We start from the raw sequence: 18,048 nt of genomic DNA, 5'->3' as shown, positions 1-18,048 counted from the left end.
CCGATTAATACTCTGCTTCAACCCGCTCTTCTATTATTCATTATACATTGTTTTCAAACCCTCTTTCTCCCTTCTTTTAAAAATCTTTCTCTCTCTCTTATTCTTTTCTCTTTTTTTTTCTTTTTTCTTTTTTTTCCCTAAGTTCTATTCCTAAATAGGCATTAGATAGATAAAATCCTTAAGATCCAAAATAGACAATTGATACTTCATAAACCACAGTGCCAGAGAGGTATGAGCAAGATGAAGAAGCAGAGAAACCTTTCCCAATTAAAAGAACAAGAGGAATCCCCTGAAAGAAAGCTCAATGAAATAGACATCGATAGCCTACTAGATCAAGATTTCAAAAAAGGAGTGATCAAATTGCTGAAGGAATTAAAAGAGATAATGCTTAGAGAAATAAAATATGTCAAAAATGAAATTGAAGCTATAAAGAAGAGCCAAGCAAAATGGGAAAACTCAATGACAGAGATGAGGAATGATCTAACAGCTGTGCAAAGCCGACTAGTTAATGCAGAGGAACGAATTAGTGATCTAGAAGACAGGGCAACAGAAAGCACCCATTCAGAAGAACTACAAGATAAGCAAATAAAAAAGAATGATAATAGCATAAGGGACCTATGGGATAATATAAAGCGTCCCAATCTTCGCATAATAGGGATCCCAGAAGGGGAAGAAGGATCAAAGGGGATTGAAAAGGTTTTTGAAGAAATCATGACTGAAAACTTCCCAAACTTAAAGAAGGAATCAGATATCCAAGTACAGGAAGCTCAGAGGGTCCCAAACAGGAAGAACCCAAATAGACCCACACCAAGACATATCATAATCAAGATGGCCAGAGTCAAGGATAAAGAAATGATTCTAAAGGCAGCAAGAGAAAAGCAAAGAGTGAACTACAAGGGAACCCCCATAAGGCTCTCAGCTGATTTCTCTACACAAACACTACAGGCCAGAAGGGAGTGGCAAGATATATTCAAAGCCCTGAATGAAAAAAAGATGCAGCCTAGGATACTTTATCCAGCAAGGCTATCCTTTAGGATAGAAGGAGAAATAAAGAGTTTCACAGACAAAAAAAAGCTGCAGGAGTTTAGCAACACTAAACCCATGCTAAAAGAAATATTGAAAGGGCTATTCTAAATAGAAAAGCAGCAGGATGCTACAGAAATGAGAAACGTACAACTGGAAAGGTGATAACTCATGAATTACAAATAAAGAAAACACGAAATTATAAAAGAAGACATACAAATCACTGAGAGTGGGAGAGGGAGGCAGGGAAATATAGAATTTTTTTTCTTTCTTTTTTAAATTTTTTTTAACAGTAGGATGGGTTTGAGATCATGTTATTATCAGTTTATTAAAAACGGGTATAGGTTAATAGATTTACAAAAAAGGGTAACCACAAGTCAAAAATTTACAAGGGAGTCACAAAAATTAAATAAAATCCATGATAATACAAAGGAAAATTACCAAACCACAAAAGGAAGAAGAAAGGAACAAAGAGGATATACCAATTCAACTGCAAAGATAAGTTCAAAATGGCAATAAACACACATCTATCATTAATTACTGTAAATGTTAATGGACTAAATGCTCCAGTCAAAAGACATAGAGTGGCAGAGTGGATTATAAAGCAAGAACCTTCAATATGCTGCATACAAGAGACCCACTTTAGGGAGAAGGACACATATAGATTGAGAGTGAAAGGATGGAAAAGGATATTCCATGCAAATGGAAAAGCCAAAAAAGCAGGTGTTGCAGTACTGATTTCAGACAAAATAGACTTTAAAACAAAGGCCATAAAGAAAGATAAAGAAGGACATTTTATAATGATTAAAGGAGTGATACAAGATGAAGATATCACACTCGTTAATATATATGCACCCAATATAGGAGCACCTAAGTACATACAAGAATTACTAACAGAGATAAAGGGGGATATTGATGGGAATACAATCATAGTTGGAGATTTTAACACTGCATTAACATCACTAGACAGATCTTCCAGACAGAAAATAAACAAGGCAACAGAGAAATTAAATACTACAATAGAAAAACTAGATTTGGTGGATATTTTCAGAGCTTTACACCCCCAAAAAGTAGAATATACATTCTTTTCAAGTGCACATGGAACATTTTCCAGGATCGATCATGTACTTGGACACAAAAGAAACCTCAACAAATTTAAGAAGATAGAAATTATCTCAAGCATCTTTACTGACCACAATGCCATGAAACTGGAAATCAACAACAGAGAAACAAAGGAGAAAAAAAGAAAAGCATGGAGATTAAACAATATGTTATTGAAAAAACAATGGATCAATGAGGAAATCAAAGCTGAAATTAAAAAATACCTTGAGACAAATGATAATGAAAGCACAACCACTCAAAACCTATGGGACACAGCAAAGGCAGTGCTAAGAGGGAAGTTTATTGCGATACAGGCCTTTCTCAAAAAAGAAGAACAATCCCAAATAAACAAGTTAACCCACCACCTAAATCAATTAGAAAAAGAAGAACAAAAAGCCCCAAAAAGCAGCAGAAGGAAGGAAATAATAAAGATCAGAGAGGAATTAAATACAATAGAGATTAACAAGACCATAGAAAAAATCAACCAAACCAAAAGTTGGTTTTTTGAAAAAGTAAATAAAATCGACAAACCTCTGGCCAAACTCACAAAGAAGAAAAAAGAGAGAGCACAAATTAGCAAAATAAGAAAGGAAAATGGAGAAATTACAACAAACAAAATAGAAATACAGAATATCATACGAGAATACTATGAAAAACTCTATGGAACCAAACTGGATAACCTAGAGGAGATGGACAAGTTTCTGGAAACATACTGTCCACCAAAACTGAATCAAGAAGAAACTGAACACTTGAACAACCCGATCACTAGAAAGGAAATAGAAATAGCAATTAAAAACCTCCCTACAAATAAAAGTCCAGGACCGGACGGCTTTACCGGGGAATTCTACCAAACATACAAAGAAGAACTCATACCAGTCCTTCTCAAACTCTTCCAGACGATTGAAAAGGAGGGAATACTCCCAAACTCTTTCTATGAAGCCACCATCACCCTGATACCAAAACCAGGCAAAGACACTACAAAAAAAGAGAATTATAGGCCAATATCACTGATGAACATAGACGCCAAAATCCTCACCAAAATTTTAGCAAATAGAATCCAACAACACATAAAAAAGATTATACATCATGACCAAGTGGGGTTCATCCCAGGGACACAAGGCTGGTTCAACATACGCAAATCAATCAATGTAATCCATCACATCAACAAGAGAAAGGACAAAAACCACATGATCATCTCAATCGATGCAGAAAAAGCATTTGATAAAATTCAACACCCATTTATGATAAAAACTCTCGCCAAAGTGGGTATAGAGGGAACCTATCTCAACATAATAAAAGCTATATATGACAAACCTATAGCCAGCATAGTTCTCAACGGTGAAAAACTCAAAAGCTTCCCACTAAAATCTGGGACAAGACAAGGATGCCCACTATCACCACTCCTATTCAATATAGTCCTGGAAGTCCTAGCCACAGCAATCAGGCAAGAGAAAGAAATAAAAGGGATCCAAATTGGAAAAGAAGAGGTAAAAGTGTCATTATATGCTGACGACATGTTACTATATATAGAAAACCCTAAAAGGTCCACAAAAAAGCTACTAGAGCTGATCGAAGAATTCAGCAAGGTAGCAGGTTACAAAATTAATGTTCAAAAATCAGTTGCCTTCCTTTACACTAACGATAAATCAACAGAAAAAGAAAGTAAAGAAACAATCCCCTTTAAAATAGCACCCAAAGTAATAAAATATCTGGGAATAAATCTAACCAAGGAGGCGAAACAATTATACACAGAAAACTATAAACCATTGATGAAGGAAATTAAAGAAGACTTTAAAAAATGGAAAGATATTCCATGCTCTTGGATTGGAAGAATCAATATTGTTAAAATGGTCACACTGCCCAAGGCAATCTACAGATTTAATGCAATCCCTATCCAATTACCCAGGACATATTTCACAGAACTAGAACAAATCATAATAAAATTTATATGGAACCATCAAAGACCTAGAATTGCTAAAGCATTACTGAAGAGAAAGAATGAGGCTGGAGGAATAACTCTCCCAGACTTCAGACAATACTATAGAGCTACAGTCATCAAGACAGCATGGTATTGGTACCAAAACAGACATATAGACCAATGGAACAGAATAGAGAGCCCAGAAATGAACCCACAAACTTTTAGTCAACTCATCTTTGACAAAGGAGGCAAGAATATACAATGGAATAAAGACAGTCTCTTCAGTAAATGGTGTTGGGAAAACTGGACAGCAGCATGTAAAACAATGAAGCTAGAACACACCCTTACACCATATACAAAAATCAACTCAAAATGGATTAAAGATTTAAACATAAGACAAGATACAATAAACCTCCTAGAGGAAAACATAGGCAAAACATTATCTGACATACATTTCAAAAATTTTCTCCTAGAAGAAATAAAAGCAAGAATAAACAAATGGGACCTAATGAAACTTACAAGCTTCTGCAGAGCAAAGGAAACCAGAGATAAAACAAGAAGAAAACCTACGGAATGGGAGAAAATTTTTGCAAGTGAAACCGACAAAGGCTTGATCTCCAAAATATATAAGCAGCTCATACGACTCAATAAGAAAAAAATAAACAACCCAATCCAAAAATGGGCAGAAGACCTAAACAAGCAATTCGCCAAGGAAGACATACAAATGATCAAAAAACACATGAAAAAATGTTCAATATCACTAATTATCAGAGAAATGCAAATCAAAACTACAATGAGGTATCACCTCACACCAGTCAGAATGGCCGTCATTCAAAAATCCAAAAATGACAAATGCTGGAGAGGCTGTGGAGAAAGGGGAACCCTCCTACACTGCTGGTGGGAATGCAGTTTGGTGCAGCCACTATGGAAAACAGTGTGGAGATTCCTCAAAAGACTAGGAATAGACTTACCATATGACCCAGGAATCCCACTCCTGGGCTTGTACCCAGAAGGAAATCTACTTCAGGATGACACCTGCACCCCAATGTTCATAGCAGCACTATTTACAATAGCCAAAACATGGAAACAACCTAAATGTCCATCAACAGGTGACTGGATAAAGAAGATGTGGTATATTTACACAATGGAATACTACTCAGCCATAAAAACCGACAACATAATGCCATTTGCAGCAACATGGATGCTCCTAGAGAATGTCATTCTAAGTGAAGTAAGCCAGAAAGAGAAAGAAAAATACCATATGAGATCGCTCATATGTGGAATCTAAAAAACAAAAACAAAGCATAAATACAGGACAGAAATGGACTCATGGACAGAGAATACAGACTTGTGGTTACCGGGGGGGGGGGGGTAGAGGGTGGGAAGGGATAGACTGGGATTTCAAAATTGTAGAACAGATAAACAAGATTACACTGTATAGCACAGGGAAATATACACAAAATGTTATGATAAATCACAGAGAAAAAAATGTGACAATGAGTGTGTATATGTCCATGTATGACTGAAAAATTGTACTGAACACTGGAATTTGACACAACACTGTAAAATGATTATGAATCAATAAAAATGTAAAAAAAAAAAAAAAAAAAAAAAAAAAAAAAGAATAAGATAAACTTATGGCTAATGGGATTCCATATTCAAAATGTATTGGGGTGTCTTTTTTGCATTTAAATTAACAGTAATCGTGAGCATGAGATACCATAACAGCATAAGGCACTCAACAAGCCTTGGGCAGTAGTGCTGCTAGAGACATGGTGAACGAGGGAAACAAATCCAAATCAGAATAAGTATCTATTCCAAATCACTACTATTTATGATGTAATCAACGTGCCTTCAGGTGCCTGACTGTCCCCAAGTGCAAGGGGCCAGTGGTTAGTGACTCCTCCCGGTAAATTGGGCTTCAGTAATGGCAATAAACATGTCAACCTTAGGAAGGGGATGTTGAAGTCATTAAGCCTCCTTTATTTATGAATCCATTGAACAAGTCCTGGAGTGACAAGGGAGAGGGGATGACTGACACCCACAGAAGAGGTTATCTTGATTACCAGGTTATGGAATCCATTCTGAAGATTCACAAGGTGAATAAATACTCCCAGAGTCTAGACCCATTTTAAGAGGGTCTTAAATCCATCTACATACATCTTCTCCAGTCTTTCTTGTCATCAATTTTCTTATCGTGCCCCTTCCAAGTTCCTGACTGTACAGCTAACAATTTGCCATTTTTTTTAATGTGTCCCTGTGGGGCCTTACCACTTTCTTAACTAAGAAAGAGGACAACAAGTTGTGCTACTTAAGTTCTACCCACTAGGATTTCCCAACCTTATAGTCCTTCAGGGATAATCTGAATGTAATATATGACACAATAGTATACTTCTGGCTTCTGCCAGTGTCTGGTGTTGAGCATTCTGTAAAAAGACTAAAATGTTTTCTCTCTTGGCTCCCTGATCATAGGAAACTCTCTGTGAGGTCATGAGCACAGGCTGAGGGATGGATGGCATGTGATGAGAGCAGACATACCGGGAATGTAAGCAGAACTGGGCATGGTCTTATAAGACCACTTGCACTTGATGGATGGAGAGCCCTCTATTTTATGGTTTGGGATCAGTTGAGGTTGTATAGTCACCAAGTATTTCAGGGCTAAGTGTTTTTGTACTCTCCTGGAGTCCAGGAGCAAGCCAAGTGCCAGTTCCCAAAAGAGCCATTTGCTGAAGACCACATGCCTTCTAAATGGTACTCTATTTATTAGGGTAAAGTTGTCTTCACCTGGCAATTTCAAACGGCTGCCCTTGTAGCCTTAATGTACCTTTTTTTTTTTTTTGTAGGATAGAAACACCTTTATTGGAAGAGCAGTGTGGACATGAGAAAGGGGAATGGAGTGTGTGCATGAGAGGAGGGGGTCCAAGAAGCCAGCGCCTTTCTTGGCGCCCCTCCAGGGGGCTGAGCGGAGACAGGGTGGCACGCCCAGGCCCAGCACCAACAAGGCCCTGCTTTCCTTTGGGAGAGGGCCCCGTGGGTGAGAGGAGGCAGGAGGCCTGGGGTTCCCATGGAGAAGGGGTGAGAAGCCACCAACGGTTTACATGCTGTCGTCCGTGTGGGAAGAAAAACAGGTCTGTAGCAACTTTTCGCAGAACTCCAACTCCTCCTGGTACTCCTCATGCTGCTGCAGCAGCTGGCAGTGTTGCCGCAGAAGCTCCACCAGGCCCCGCTCAGGCCTGGCACTCCCGCACGTCCTGGGGGATGTCTGTCATCACGCTGCACAGGGCTCCAAGCACGTGCTTATAGAAGGGGCTGTGTTCTGTCCAGACGAAGGCCACCAGCTGCTGGACCATCCCTATGGAACACAGGGTCCCTTTGTATTCGGGGTGGCCCACCAGCACGTTCTGCAGCAGGAACGCCATCTTGACCTTGGGCTTTTGCACCTGCTGCTGCATGACCCGCAGTAACACGGAGAAGCCGTCCAGGCGGAGGAACTGCAGCAGCCCAGCCTTCTGCTCCCAGACAGGCAGGAGACGGCGAAGAGGGCCTTGACGCGCACGGAGTCGCAGGCGTCCCGGTACAGCAGGCGCAGCAGCTTGCGCAGGGCACCGAGGCCCAGCACCTGCTCCTGGGTGGCCGCCACGTTCTAGCTGCACGTGCCGATGAGCTGCGCCGCCAGCCACCGCAGCCCCACGGCCCCTGCCTCCAGGTAGCGGCCCATCATCAGGCGCGTTCCGGGCAGCTGGCAGAAGTCTGCAGCACTGTCCATGTTCTCGGACAGGCCGGCCAGCAGCTCAAGGGCCCCCTCCCGCTCCTGCTGCGCAGCGGCCAGCTCAGCCTCGCCAGCCGAGGAGGGCGCGGGCTGGCACAGCACTCGGAGGCAGTTCTTCATCTGCTCCACCTCCTCCCGCGGGCCCCGGAGGGCGGCCCACGTGGCCTCCTGCGTGCAGCCGCTGGCACCTCTCCTCACTCAGAGGCTCTGCAGGGGGTTCTGGCCCCCATCTGCAGCAAGCCTTGGGGGTCTCGTGGGGGCGGGGGACGGCCTGAGCCCCCTGCCGGGGAGCCGCTGGGGGGCTGGGGCAGCGCCAGGGGAAGGCGGCAGCTTTGTTCCTTCACAGGCAGTTTGCAAAGAAGGTAAGAATGTATTGGGGTAGGGGATGGTCACCGCCGAGGTGGCTCTGGCGTCCTGACCTGTCGACTCCTGGGGGTCTCCCTGGGCCTCTTGTCGCCGCCGCTACTAAAGACAGAGCCCCCCGTGCCTGACTGTGCTGGGCGCCGCCATATTGACTGGCGCCTTCGTGTGCTTTTGTTTCCATCACTTCAGAGGATCTCAAACCAGAGGCCACCAGCTCCCATCTTTACTTTGCTTCAACTAGTCAAATAGGAGATTACTTCGCGCCTCAATGTTTACCCCCGTTTGCCCCCACTGATTAAAAAAATGAAAAAGAAGGAAGAGAAAAGGGAGGATGGAGTGTTAGAGGGCCCTTTGGGAAATTTTTCTATATTGGGTCTTGGATCCCATAAAACTGCCATATAACTATTTATCCTTCTCGTGGGAAGCATATGGGATTAACGATCTGTGACAATGGTCTTTTATTTTTCCATAATATTTTAACTTCTGTTAAAAGGCTTTCAAGACCAAAGAAAGCAACTTAAAGAAAGTAATTTATGTTATAAAACGTTTATTTGATCTACCACTTGATCTTGCTCTTTTGAGTTCACTGGCTTCACCTGGGGAGACATGTGAGAGAATTCATACCTTTTTATTACGAAAAATTTCAAACATACATAAAGTAGAGAGAGTGGTATAATGAGCCTCCAAGTACCTATCATCCAGCTTCAACAATTATCAACATTCTGTTCCTCTTATTTACACTCCATGGCCCCCCCTACTTTTTAATTCTTTTGCTAGAGTGCTTTTAAACAATCCAACACATCATATCATTTCACTTTGTAAATTCTTCAGTAAAAATCTCTAACCTAAACATTACTTTTATAACCATAGCATGACCATCATTTCATTATCACACCCAACAAAATTAACAATTAATTCCTTAATGTCATCTAATAATCAGTCCATGTTCAGTTTTCCCCAGTTGTCTCAAAATGCCTTTTTAATAGTTGGTTTATTTAAATCAGAATCTAAACGAGATTTATATATTGCATTTGGTTGGTAGGTATCTTAAGTCTCTATTTTTTTTTAAGTTAAATATAGTCTTTTCTTTCGAAGTAATTTATGTCTTCTAATTCCTACAATAGGCATCTGGTTTCTAAACAGAAGTTTTCTTAGCTAAAAAACCACATATTAGATATTCAGACTGGTCTAGGAAAGCTAATAAATTGAATAAATGAATTTGAATAGATTAAAAGCGCATATTCAGAACAGAATTGTAGCTTTTGGTCATAAACATGTGAACCAAAGGCAAAAATCTGCCAAGATTAAGGTTTTAGTGTTTTTTTAATATATACAACACAATGTATTTTTTCCTTCATTTAGCATTCATCTTTATATTATAGAAAGTGCATTGCCAAGCCAGAATACAAGCTCCCTAGTTAAAAAAAAATGGTGTAGGATATTCCCTTTGTTTTAGAATCTTCCTTATACCTAAAAATGGTATTTTGTTTTGCCTTCACACACTTAATATAAGTGATTACTGTAACAATCATATGACTAAGGCAAAAGCTTGTGCACTAAGCATGACAACTGTCAGGGTGATGATCGTAGTAAGGAATACTTCCTCTGCTGGAGACAACTTGAGCATTGGCAGTTTCCAAGGAAGAAGTTAAGGGCTTTGGTGAACACTGCCATCCATCTCTAAGCCTAAGCCTAAAATACCTGTTTAGGATGTCATCACAAAAGCAACACAGGTTGGAGGCCTGTTTTCAATGTTCTCGTAACTGAGCTTTAGGAAAGTGCACTTTATAAAGAGGTGCAAGAAAACCAAACACGTAGGCATCCGAGGCAGAAAGTGTATCTCCAAAGAATAGAGATGTTCTCAATCTGTCTGACAGAAGAGTTAGGCACTCTTTGACATCTCTGTATATTTGTGCTTCCATTTCTTGGAGGTGGTAGAGGGGAGGCTCTCCCTCGGTCAGGAGAATCCTATTCAGTGCTTCCTTAGACATGCTTCCAGGCATGATCAAACTCAAGAGAAAAGGAATTCAGGAAGCAAACCAAAACAATGGCTTTGTCGCAGTGAAGAATTGGCATTCTCAGTTGAGAATGTGAAAGCACTGTAGGAAACAGCTTCTCTTTTGGAGAGCAGTGTGTATCAGTGTATCTGCCCCTGGTTTTGCTGAGAGTTCATCATCATCCTGGAATTTGTTTTCTTAAAAAGTTTAGTATTTTTTTTCTAGTTGAGAAACAATGTTGTCATCAGTTGTCAAAATTGGTGCATTTCCTCTTGAACCTCTTCATATATTATCTGTGACATTGATGTTCAAGAGTGCACCAGAAAATTTGGCATAAGCTATCACCACTAGGTACTTGCTGTGTGCGATGGGAGCCTCTAGCTACCTCCCCAGCACCTGATCACCAAGGGGGCTGCCATCTTGCCAAGGGTGACCTTTGCTATTATTAAGTCTCAAAAGTCTTTTAAAAAATCAATAAAATGACTCCTCTTTTTTTTTTTTTGTTACTGGTCTCATTTTGGTTTTGTTTTATGCTATTTATTTGTTGAATATATTGAGTAATTACATTCCAGATTTGAATTTGTCACCTTGTGAGGTCATTTAACATATTTTTGTATCCTCCATATTCTCTGTAAATTGATAACTACATCTGGAGACTTGGTGATTTTTTCCTTTTTGTCAAAGATACTTTGTAAGTGGTGCTCTATATATTCTATTTCATCCTATCAGAAGGCACAGTCCAACTTTTAATGATGTTGTGGTTGATCAGTGGGTTCAGGACTTTTTAGCCTGGTTTAAAGTTTGTCATTAATTTTCCACCCAATAATTGTAGTAGTAATTGATGATCATTGCCTAGATCAATTATCTCATGAGGGATTACAAAACAGAGATTTTTCTATTTCCACCATTTCTTTTGCATTTATTAGCTGTGATTTTTCTATGTATTACTTTCTCTCATCAGTGATTTGGATAGCCTGAATGACAGGACCTGCAGGAAAGGCACCTGGATTCTTCCCTTTGAAAAAAACCAAAAAACTTACAGAATAGTTAGATGATATCCTAGCAATGTCCAGAGGTGACCAATGAGGTTTTGAGGGTTTTTTTTTAAGGCACTACATTTTGGGGTTGGTTTATTATGCAGCAATAGACACTCAAAACAAGGATCCACAGAGGATCAGCAGGTAGCAATGAGGTTTCAAAAAATTATTATTATGAACTCATGGATGCTTATATATTCCATGTGTTTTCATTCATGGTAGTCATTCTTGACGCTGAAGCTGTTCTGTGTTTGGTCAGTGAGAGCCTCTTCCATTTGGTGCCTGTCATTTTGACATGACCTCGTGTCTTTGATAGCTCTTTACTTTTAGCCACAAGATATCCTAGGCTCATTCTGTATATTTCCTGCCCCAGCATTAGAATTGGCCATTTTTCCAAGGAGCCCTGGCTCCTTTTAGTGGTAAATGGCATTTTAAAGACCACAATCTGACCACTAGGGGTACTCATTGCTTCTAGATTGTCATCACTTCCAGGGCTTTTCCGTGAACAGAGAAAGGACATACATATTCTTTATAGAAAGAGGGTAAACAATCAAGGATTCATACATCAAGGATATTTGCAATTCACATCAAAGGTTATATAGCTTTTGCTTAACTTCTTTGGTTTTACACACACATAATTTTTTCTCTTATACTGAAATTCCTGGTTCCTGATGACATTTACTTTATCCTATTAACATGAATGTAATAGTTCTGAAAAATCAATGCCAACATTATTACTAATGGTAAGTCTATTGAGTACTGTTTAAGATTTCTTTGTGTTTGTTTCGTCCTTCAGATCCATCTCACTACTGTTCAGCCAGTATACTGTGTTGCAAATTCACTTGAAAGAATTCTCTGTATGGTTATGACACAACTTGATAAATGAATAGGTTTGTTTTTATTCTGTTTTTTTAAAAACAGTGATTGCTTTTTCTTTCATAGTTATGTTCGGTTTTGAATTATTTGTGTTATTTTTTACTATCGCAAAACTATAAAACGAGATACATTTAGAGAGGTATCCTTTTCCTGATAGGTAATCATTTTTATATATTAGTTTTTGTTTTAAATTTTGAGAATAGAAATAGCACTTTAAAATTTTGAGACTAGAAGCAAATATATATATTTTTTCATTCTTGCACAAAAAGTATAACAGTTGGGTTTTTTTTCACTTTTATTCTGGAGATTACTTTTTAGCAATATTTCAAAATATTCTTCATTCTTTTTACAATTGACTAATATTCCAGTGTATGTATGCACCATTGTTTATTCACCTGTCCTCTATGATGGGCTGTTTACATCTTTTATTATTACAAAAGTGCTGCAATAAATAGCTTTGAGCATTCATTTCAAGCTTTTGCCGTTTTATCTTAGGCATATATATATATATATATATATATATATATCTAGAAAGGAGGTTGCTTGGGCAAAGGATAAATGCATATGTAATTTTGCTAGCTATTGTCAAATTTCCCTTCATGGTTGTACCACTTTTCATCCTCATTAGCAATACCTGAAACAAAAGTACCTGTTTCTCCACAGTCTCACCAACTCAGAGTGTTGTCAAGCTTGGAATTTTGCAAATCTGATAAGTAATGGTATCTCGGTTTAATTTTAATGTGCATTTTTCTTATATGAGTAAGGTTGAGCATCTTTTCATATATTTAAGAGCTGTTTGCATTTATTTTTTCCATTATTTTCCCATTTTGCTACCAGATTATTGGATTGGGATTTAATTTTTTTTTCAACATTTAGATAAATTTTATACATTAGAGATACTGGTATTTTGTAATATTAGTTACAATTTTGTCTCAGTTTTTTATTTAACTTTTGACATTGCTCATGGTATTCTGGGCATCAATTTTTTTTCATTTTTTAAAATTTTAGATAGACAAATTTACCCATTTTTCCTTTATTGAATCCAGTTATGGAATTATAGTTAGGAAATTCCTCCTCATTCCCAGGTTGTAAAAAAAAATAACCTATGTTTTCCTCTAGTATTTATATGACTTGATATTTTTACATTTGGATATCCGACCTATTTGGAATTGATCCAAGTGCAAGGTATAAGGAATGGATCCAGTTTTACTTTTATCCACTTGGCTGTCAGTTGTTTCAACACCATTTGTTTATTAAACACTAGATTTCCACATGACTTTGGAGTCTGTCTTTGGATTTTATGTCCTGTTCCACTAGCCGTATTTCTATTTATGCACAATACCATGTTTTAGATAGGCTTTATAAGTATTTCAATGTGAGGTAGGGCTAGTCCCCATTGCTTTTCTTTCTAAGGAGATAAATACAATAGTCTTGTATTTATTTTCCAAAATAACTTTATAATCAACTAGTTTGGTTCCAGACAAAAATAATAACTTCAAGATATTTTCATTGGGATCACATTAAGTTTACAAATTTTAAATGGGAGAGAATTGATATCTTTCTGATATTGATTCTTCTGATCAATAATATGGTATATTTTTCCATTTGTTCATATCTATTTGTTCTCCTGTAAGAATGTTTTATAGTTTTCCTCATGTAGGCTTTACACAATCCTCATTGAATCTGTGCCTGTGTTTTGTTTTATTTTGCTTTTACTATTGTAAATGGAATCTGAGCTCTCCTCTTCCTTTATTTCTTCCAAGTGGTTACTGTTTCTTCCAAGGAGTTACAAAGCTCTTTATTTCTATATGTTAATTTTATATCTTGCTACTTGACAAAATACTTTTACTGTTCATAGGTTTTCCATTTATGATAAATTTCCAAGAAATATATTATTTTCTCATGAATGCAATTTTATCTTTTCAATTCTTATGCCTCTAATTGATTTCTCTTGTATTTAAAATAGTGGGCATCCTTGTCTTCTTTCTGATTTTTCCAGTGAGTTCCCACATCATTTGTCTGATACCCACTGTGTGTCCTGCAATTGAATTCAATTCTGACACCAACTACCCGCAGTTAGTGAAGACCCCACAGGTTAAGGGTCCCAGTCCAACAAAACTGCCCCCACCTCCCATCAGGTGCTACTCAAAAGCCCTGGGTGTCCTCAAGCCACCCACACTTCTACCTAGCTGGCTACAAATTTGGGGCTTCCCAGAACCCCCTCAGGTTGATAATCCACTATAACCACTCACAGAACTCAGGAAAGTGCTATATTTATAATTACCATTTTGTTACAAAGAATACTAATGAACAGCCAGATGAAGAGATACTCCTTTCTGAGCCTAGTAAGGTGTTCATCAGCTGGAGAAGCTTCGTTAGCCTCCTGGCCTGGGGTTTTTAAATCATGGGCTTCGAGACTGAACACAAAGATTGGGGTTGGGGTGAGAATTCCAGCACCTGGTTTGGTTGCTCTGGCCCAGCCTCCATCCTGAAGCTACCAAACCCCTACCCACCACCGCCCCATGAATCCTCATCGTGAATCACCTCATTAGCATAAACTCAAGTACTGAGTTTATAAAGTATTGAGTATATAAACTCAAGTGTTGAGTTTATAAACTCAAGTATCAAGGGGCTCGTTATGACTAACAAGACACTCCTCTCAGGAAATTCCAAGGGTTTCTGAAGCTCTGTGCCAGGAATCTGAGAGGAAAACCAACTTTTTTTTTTTAATTATACCACCAGCAGGAAAGCCTCTAATGTTTGGCATTTAATTAATTAAGATGTTAAATTTGGGGTCAAGATATGTATGGGAAGTATCCCTCAATTTCTCTTCTATTGGGTCTTTAACAGAAAGGGCTTTGAATTTTGTCAAGTGCCTTTCCAGCATCTATAGAGATTATCAGTTTATTTTCCCCTTAGATGTATAAATTTGATGCATTATGTAAACAGATTTACTAATATTAAATGATCTTGTATTTCTGAAGTAAACCTCACTTGGTTATGTGTATTTATTTAATGTGCTAGTGAGGTATGTTTGCTAATATTTTACTCTTTTTATTTATTTACTGTCAGTGTTATACTTGTTTCAAAAAAAGAAATTAGAAGTGTTTCTTCATCTTCTATGCTCTATAATTATTTAAACAACCTTCATTTTATCCTTTCTTTAAAGATTTAGTATAGATCCCCTGTGAAGCCATCTGGGCCTGATGCTTTTTTTGTTGGGTTTCTGTTTTACAAATTTGTATTTCTACAGAATTCTGTCTATTTAGACTTTATATTTCTACTGGGGTCGATTTTGATAAATTATAATTTTCTAGAAAATTATCTACTTCATCAAGATTTTCGTATTTATTTGCAAAAATTATACAAATTAGTAGGCTCTGTTTTGATGGCCTTATCTGGCTTATCATTTAGTTTGTATATTTATACTTTTAAAAATTAAGTTATCTAATAGTTTTTAATATATTGTGAGTGTCTTCAAGTAATGAGCCTTTTGATTTATGTGTTACTTTTACTCTGTCTCTGTTTCTTTAATTCACTAATTTTTCACTCTTATCAATTCCTTCCTTATGTTTTCTTTGACCCTTTTCTATCTTTGTGACATCAGTGTTTCTTTATTCACTTTCATATTCACTGATATAGATATTTAATATATGAGTTTTCTTCTTATAACTTTTTCCATTGATCATTTATTCAGATATAATGTTTTCATTAGTAGTAGTAGTATTTTCAAGAGTTCTAAATTTTTTCTTTTCCCTCCATTGCAGGAATATTTAAAACTTTGTGCATTAAACATTTTTTTCCAAGTGGAAGAAACATTGTTATTATTACCAATTTCTAGCATTGTAGTCAAAGAGTACTGTGTGTTATTTGCATTTTTAAAGATTTTTTTTTTACTATTTTTATTGAAATATGGTTGATTTACAGTATTATATTAGTTTCAGGTATACAGCATACTGATTCAGTATTTTTACAGATTATACTCCATTAAAAGTTATTACAAGATAATGAGTATAATTCCCTATGCAGTACAATGTATCCTCTTTGCTTATCTACTTTATATGTGGTTTGTATCTCTTAATCCTATACCTTTATCTTGCCCCTCCCCTCTTTCCTCTCCTGGCTGGTAAACACTAGTTTTCTGTATCTGTGAGTCTATTTCTGTTTTACTATATACATTCATTTGTTTTATTTTTTTAGATTCCACATATAAGTGATACCATACAATATTTTTCTTTCTCTGTCTCATTTATTTCACTAAGCATAATATTTTCTAGGTCCATCAACACTGCAGCAAGTGGCAGAATTTCATTCTTTTTATGGCTGAGTAATACTCCATTGTATATATACACCACATCTTCTTTATCACCTGTTGATTGCTTCCACATCTTGGCTCTTGTAAATAGTGCTACTTTGAACACTGGGGTGCATGTACCTTTTCATATTAGAGTTTTAATTTTTTCTGGATATATACCCAGGAGTGGCATTGCTAGGTCATATGGTAGTTCTGTTTTTAGTTTTTTGAGGAACCTCCATATGTTTTCCGTAGTGGCTGCACTAATTTACATTCCCACCAACAGTGTACAAAGGTTCCCTTTTCTCCACATCCTTGCCAACATTTGTTATTTGTAAGTTTTTGATGATAGCCATTCTGACAGGTTGAGGTGATATCTCACTGTTGCTTTGATTTGCATTTCTCTAATAATTAGTGATATTTATTGCTGGTTTTCTTTATGTCCTAAAATACCAATTTTTAGGAGCATTCTCTGTGCACTTCAAAAGGAGGTGTATTCTTTAATATTGGTATTCAGAGTTTGATATCTATATTTGTAAAGGTTATCATATTGATTATGTTGTTTAGGTCAATGCTACTCAGAGAAGCGTCTACTATGTCACTAAGCACACGATAGTTCAGCTTTTTTTGTTGTTGTTGTTGTTTTGTAGCAAGACTTCCAAATGAAGGAAGTGGCACATCGATTTTTATTCTGGAGCAAGTTTCTTACCTCACTGCGTCTAGTAACCACAGTTCATGAACTGGGACCAGCCTGTGACCACATTTTCAGTAGCACTGGATTAGGTTTCCTAGATCCTTACTCATTTTTGTCCACTTGATTTGTCTTGGAATGGGAGTAATGTATTAAACTTTTCTCTTGTTAATGTGTTTCTATTTTGTCTGCACCTGCTGTAGTTTTTACTTTATGAAAGCCAGTTGCTGTGTTATTGAATATATATATATATATATCTCCATTGTTAAATTAGCCATTAACATTTTTAAATGTCCTCTTTTTTTTTCTTTTTAATGCTTCTTGGTCAGAATTCAGCCTTGACAGATACAACATCATGACCCTTGCTGTCTTTGTGTTTTACATCTTGCCTGGTATATATTTGTCCTTGCTTTTATTTTTAAGCTTTTAAATCTCTTTGTTTCAGGTGAGTTTATAGGTAACATAGGATTAGACCTTGCTTTGTTTGACAATTTGAAAAATATTTTCATTTAATATGTAAGCCTCATTTTATATTATTGATAAAAACCTTTTTTTAATTATAAAATATTTCACCACATGATCATCTGTTTTTCTCTCTTTCATGCTCTCACTTTCTAGCTCTTTTAAAAAATATTTCTCTTGTAATTTAGATAGTTTCATAGTTTGTTCTTATTGTTACTTTTCTACATTTGCAAAATACCACTTCTTTTTTTTAGAAAATAGTTTTATTGGTTCTCTACTTCGAGCAATATTAAAATTAACTACTTAAAACTTTTTCATCTTCTCCTCCGTCTCCTTGACATCTATTTTAAGTAATAGGAGGAGGGTTTAGCTCAGGGGTAGAGTGCACACCTAGCATGCACAAAGTCCTGTGTTCAATTCCCAGTACCTCCATTAAAATAAATAAATAAATAAACAAACCTAATTACCCCTCCCCCATAAAAATTATTTTAAAAAATCAAGTAATATAGTATTTCTC

At 37.2% G+C, this 18,048-nt stretch overlaps 2 pseudogenes; both read right to left on the bottom strand.

Annotated features, from left to right (window-relative positions):
* Nucleotides 1–7,136: 7,136 nt before the first annotated feature.
* On the bottom strand, nt 7,137–8,321 carry LOC102525418 (hsp70-binding protein 1 pseudogene; annotated as a pseudogene).
* A 1,381-nt stretch (nt 8,322–9,702) lies between these two features.
* LOC102525660 (metaxin-3 pseudogene) lies at nt 9,703–10,590 on the bottom strand (annotated as a pseudogene).
* Between the last annotated feature and the right edge of the window lie 7,458 nt (nt 10,591–18,048).

Source organism: Vicugna pacos, chromosome 13, assembly GCF_048564905.1.
Source record: "Vicugna pacos chromosome 13, VicPac4, whole genome shotgun sequence".
Lineage (NCBI taxonomy): Eukaryota > Metazoa > Chordata > Mammalia > Artiodactyla > Camelidae > Vicugna > Vicugna pacos.
This window is presented reverse-complemented; position numbering and strand designations above follow the sequence as displayed.